This window comes from Schistocerca gregaria, chromosome 5 (genome assembly GCF_023897955.1).
Source record: "Schistocerca gregaria isolate iqSchGreg1 chromosome 5, iqSchGreg1.2, whole genome shotgun sequence".
Classification (NCBI taxonomy): domain Eukaryota; kingdom Metazoa; phylum Arthropoda; class Insecta; order Orthoptera; family Acrididae; genus Schistocerca; species Schistocerca gregaria.
The window spans coordinates 149,077,102-149,083,101 of NC_064924.1; the positions used below are offsets into that span (position 1 = coordinate 149,077,102).

Sequence of the window (6,000 nt, forward strand, 5' to 3'; positions counted from 1 at the left end):
ATATCAAACAAAACAAACTAACGAAGCATAATGTGACACGAAAGATAACATGCTTTCAGTCTATGTACTTCAGAACAGCATAGCAATTTTTTTTAACTCTTGCACTTCGAGAAATAAAATATATATGGCATAGTGGCGTGGGATCATGTCTACACAAGAGAATGAATGAAAAAAATATTTTGCAGAAAATCGTGTATGAGAAGTGCTACTGTCAATAAGATAGTTAATACCTACCTTTGACGACACAGCACTGTCGTCTTAATCTGAGTGGTTGACAAGATTACGGATACTTGTTTGTCGTTATTTCATAATATTCTTGTTAGTATTCACCCAGGTGAAAACAAATAGGGAGCGCCTTTTCTCAAGGCACTAGCCTGAAACACAGCTTTCTGCATTTCACACAACACGAGTAAAGAAGCGCATGAAAAGTGATGTTACAGGAGACCGCTGAAGCTTAGCTGAGTTGATAGTGTAGCTAGTGGGGAGGTACTGCATCGAACTGGAGAGAAAAGAAGTTTATGGCACAACTTGTTTAAAAGAAGGAATAGGTTGATAGGACGCATCCTAAATAATCGGTGAAATTAATAACGAAGTGAAGTGCAGGGTTGTAGGAGGTTAAAACTGTGAAGCAACATCAAGCTCTAACTACAGTAAGAATGTTCAAACGGACGCAGGCTGCAGCAGCTATGCAGAGTCGGACGGCCTTGTACAAATTAGCGTGGAGAGATGCACCAGACCAGATTTCAGACTGGGTGAAAGGATATACGAGGCTAAAATGTTAGGTGTGCTACCATGTGATGCGGATCATGGACGGTCGTTGCACTATCGCTCTCTGCTGGGGCACACGAGAAATTTGTTTCGGTTTATCTGAAGGCCTCTGCACACACGATAACGTGCAATGTTTTCCTAACAATATGTTTTCAGTACAGAGCGATCCTGGAGACAATAAAGTGAACTATAAATGATGTTACGCGCACCCTATGTGGGTTTGCAATGTTCGTGCACATGTTAACCCTTCGAGCCCCACTAATAAACAAAAAAAAGCTTTTTTAAAAAAATTTCAAAAAATTCACCGATTCAGGCAGCAACTGGCAAAAAATTAACAATTAATTTTTTTACCAAGGTAATTACCTTTGATACATTTAGCATTTAGAGTTTTCAGCCACTCACCATTTCATGACATGTATTTGAAAGTAATTTCGGATTAGTCCTAGACACAATGATACATCTCGAAACCTCCATGAACTTATAATTCATGAAACAAATTGCAGTTGTAAATAATAAGCAAAAATTTGACCTAAAATTTAATAAATCTATATCAAAAGTATGTGTCGTTCCAATGATTTCATTTCGAAACCACTCACAAAAGCGGCAGTACACACTCAGATTTATGTTACAATAACTTTAGATATAATAAAATACTCTCGGTTTACAAGCCGCGTCACTTCGAACGTAACAACCGAGGTTTCAGGTGCCACTCCCAAAAGACGTCTCTTGAATTGGCACAAGAGACCAAGCCAGCTACATTCCTTCCATAGTGTGCAGCAACTACTAGCTAGATAGAATGCATGCTGAAGAGATATGTAGAGAGACCAGTGTTCCGGCCCGCTTCCAAGATAAGAGGTATGTAACATCCCGTTGAACACAATATAGGTTTTCGAGTTCCCGGTTGTAGTACCCCTGTGAATGTGGTAGCATTTACATATATTTTTACTGTTCCTGGGCGTTGTGCAGAACTTGAAAAATCGGCCACGGCTGAACATCGTCTAGAATCTGTGCATGAAATGCTACTCGAAAACCGAGCGTTTTGGCTCAAACGCCATCACATTGGAATTCTATTATAAAAGAAGCGGCCCAAATAAGACACAAAAGCAACAGTTTTAACAGATCCAGGGGTACGCACTCGGTAGGGCATGGGAACGGGCTGTGGACATTGAGTGAAAGCAAAGACGTAGGCTTGATGCTGTGTCGCCGGCCCCTCGCGGCATGTGACGTCACTCGGTCCCGCGACGGGACGGAGCGGCTACTAACAGTCCAACCTGCCATCTGCGCACGCATGACCCCGGCTCCTCCCCGCAGCGTTAGAGACATTGACATTGCATCTACATGATCAGAACACCCCGCCAGCTTTGGCAGTAATTCAGAAGACAATGGCATAAACAGCTATCGGAAGCTAGAGCGCTTTGTCTCAAGCGACGCGACTTGTAAACCAAGAAGATTTTTCTAGACCATAAAGTCGAGAAAGCCTTCTAGGACATACAGTGAGTGTAAAAAGTATTGGTTTAGTTGTAATTATTTTTAAAAAAAACTAAGTATATGTCACGTGAAAGGAAGGGAACATAAAATGTGAACATCCAATCATATGCAACGAACCTTCGTAAGTGCCCCCCGCCGTGCGGTTCTAGGCGCTTCAGTCTGGAACCGCGTGACAGCTACGGTCGCAGGTTCGAATCCTGCCTCGGGCATGGATGTGTGTGACGTCCTTAGGTTAGCTAGGTTTAATTAGTTCTAAGTTGTAGGTGACTGATGACCTCACAAGTTAAGTCGCATAGTGCTCAGAGCCATTTCAAACTTCGTAAATCATTTTTATTGATGGACAAGGAAATGAATACATCCATAGTGAAAACAAATTTGATAAAATGGAGAATTTATTCAAGGGCTACTTCAAAAAGTACTCATCCATTCAAATTTTTTTAAATTTACAATCTGAAAATATGATTTCAGTTACAAAAATTATTATTTAGTGGGGTTTCACTTTGCAGCTATTACCGCTTGTAGTCGTCTGGGCATCGGCTTGACGAAGTTTGCCGTCAGAGAGGCTGGAATTCTGTCCCATTCGTCTTGAAGTGCTCCTTTGAAGTCTCTCTTGTTAGAAATGTGTCTTATCCTGACGCTATTTTCCAGTACTTTCCAAACGATTAATGTCTGGGCTCTGAGGAGGGGTGTTAAGTTGTTTTGGGGTGTTGTACAGGAGCCACAGCCTTGTATTTAGAGCAATATGCTTTGGGTCGTTATCTTGTTGAAAAATGTAATTTCCTTACAGACCTAATTTTTCGGCGCTAAGATTCAGATTGTCCTTTAAAAATTTTGACATACATATGGTCATCCATTGTACCTTCTATGAAATGTACTTTTCCAACACCTGCAGCACACCGCACCATCAGGGAGGCACCACTGGGTTTAACCATTGGCACAAGTTTCCGACGGCAACATCTCCTCATTCTTCTTACACCACACCATTCGCCTGCCATCCGACCCGAATACTTTACATTTACTCTCATCAGAAAATATTACTCTCTTCCAGAAGTCTTCCTTTTTGAATCTATGTTCCATCGCAAGATGAAGACGTTTCTTTGGATTTTGTTCAGTGACCCAAAATTTCTTTCGCAATACCCGGCCCTGATACCCATACGTTTTGAAGGTATTTCTGATTGTGTTGGCACATACCTTCTTTTCCCTAGACTCTAACCCTCGATCTAACTTATCAATGCTGATTTTAAGTTTCTTTTTCATTTCCCTCGCGATAAATCTCACGTCTGCATCGGTCAAAGTGTGATGGAGTCCGATACGTGGTTAGTTTCTTAATTATTTGCGTAAAATCGATCTATTATCGACTGAACCGTCGATCTAGGTCTATCGACTACTTTACCAATCTCGTATGAAGATTTTTATTCATTATGTAAGGGCAGAATAAGTTTCCTTTCGATCAGCGTCGTCTCACTCCCCTCACAGCCCATAGCGCTAATTGGACTGTGTCAGCGCCTTTCAGAACCACAACAAGCGATAGAATGGGACCGAGCAAGGTGGGTCTGCGTTATAGTTAATCACTGTGCGCAGAATTTCGGCATGTTGAGATGGTGGACGAATACTTTATGAACTAATTCTTGTATTGCAGTCGATTTGGATGTATTTCTTTCCTTGCTTTTAAGCAAAAATGACTTACCGAGGTACTTCTTACATGACTGGTTCTTTAGATGCATTTCCTTTCATGTTATACAGACTTTGTTTTCTAAAAGATATGCAGCTAGACGAATGCATTTGGTCTCACTGTATAACTTTGGATATACTTATCATCTCCTCAATATGATCGCTACAAAAGAAAGAAAAAATCACCTCACAATTTCCTGTAATAACGTAGCACAATCTTCGAGCCGACTGTTGGTTTGAACACTGTCATTTGCTGCTACAATGCACTGCATTCGCAGAAGTGCAACAGGGTAACGTTAGATGTCTCTGCCTTGCAATAGCATGGGCGGTTTCATGCGAAAGGCACTGGTACTTCAAAGTACAAAATATTAAAATGGTGGTTTCAGGTGGAAACCACTGCAGAAATCTTTAGTACTCAGAGGGTTAAGAAGACATTTGTGGATCTCAGAAGGCCGCACTTACCCAGATCCCGGCGCGTCCGCTGTGGTGGGAGCCGTTGCCACAGCTAGTGACGTCATCCAAGGTCTGCTACGATGGCGGCGTGTTGGCAGTTGGCCACACAGCTGTTTTCAGACAGTTTTGCGCTGAACACGGCGGTAGAGCACGGTCACTGTGTTACACGGGATGCAGCAACGCTCTAAAGGTACGTGACACTCGTAGGGAACTGCGGCACTCTTTTAATATACCACGAATTCCGGCGAAATCTTGCGAGGTGAAGTAAACAACGCCATGCGCTAGCCGCCATATGCAACGCACTCATGAGTGCTTGAGAGCCACAGTAGTGTCCACCGACACGGAATGTGGCCTCACATGGTTGCTGTTGACAGAAGTTCGTTCGTAATAATTACGTGCATGTGAAAGTAACTATTCACGCGTTTAAAACTACATATCAGTGCCTTCTAATTGTGAAACTCACTTAAGATGACGAATTGTATGCAACAGGTACACGAAAGTGCAAATTGTCGATTGCAGTTAAGATCTATGTATTAATATCTTTTTCAGTATAGAGGAATGGCGCCTCAGTTCTTCAGACAAGTTTGAATACAAAAATATTTAAATGGTGAGGTAGGAATATTATTGTGGACCTTATATCAGTCCCAAATCAAGCGTCTAAAGAGTTGTGCAATAATGGCAACTCTTGGTGAAATGTCGGTAAATATTTTAACATTAATTTCAATAGATAACTGCAACTGTACGTGTAACTTGTTACTTACTGTTAATTACATTTCATTACTGTTTTCAGCTGACATGTCTACTATTAAAGTAAAATGATCACTGGATAAATAAACAACTAACAAAGGATCCTATGCATTTAGGAGTAGAAAACCATTTATATCGCAACTCTACACAAAACAGGAGAGAGTTAGGAAACTTTATTCGTTATCAGAACGTATAAACGGCCTATTAACTTCGACGCGAAGTGTGTATAAGATGTGCCTATAACTGAAGAAAGTTTTTCGTATTTTCTTACGAAATTTTTATTGACGTTAGGTTAAAATCAGCGCAGGAGGCTGAAAGTGACAGGCAATAATTTGCTTATTAAAAGAGATAAATAAAGTTAATAATTAGTAATATTGTAAGCTTTCGTGACCTATATTTGCTTTCCTCGTTACTTATTGCGGGCGTTACTGGCGTTGTTCTCAGCCTTCCGTTTCGTTTCTTGCTGCAGCTAACTGTGGCAGAGGCCATGGAGATGGCCTTTAACCGTTAAATAACGCTTTAATTGTTTGGTGGACAATTATTTTAGGACTTATGGTTTTTCCACAACTCTACAAATATGTTTAATCAAACAGCAACTCCACTTACAGTTTGGTTTATTTACACAAGTAGTTCGACTAGTGAATATTCATCGTCAGTCTGTACAAAAAGTTGTGTCCGAATTAGAACTGAAAGCCTGCGAGGCTCGGCTTAGAGTTTTAATTCTTGTTTCCTTCAGTCGACAGAATCAATCCAATTTGCGATGTGGTTCGAATTATGGACGTAAAGGTTCTTGAACTGATGACAAAAGTTCAAGTAAAACAATTGAGATAGATTTTTGCTAAAAAAGATGATCTCAGAATCTCATAATACCTA

General features: G+C 40.8%; 1 protein-coding gene across 1 annotated transcript in view; it reads right to left on the reverse strand.

The window, feature by feature from the left end:
• LOC126272847 (monocarboxylate transporter 1-like) overlaps positions 1–4,682 on the reverse strand; it is a 96,733-nt gene extending 92,051 nt beyond the window's left edge. The window contains exon 1 of the mRNA XM_049976059.1: positions 4,390–4,682. The gene's annotated coding sequence lies outside the window, so the exon portion shown is untranslated. The remainder of the gene's footprint in view (positions 1–4,389) is intronic.
• Between the last annotated feature and the right edge of the window lie 1,318 nt (positions 4,683–6,000).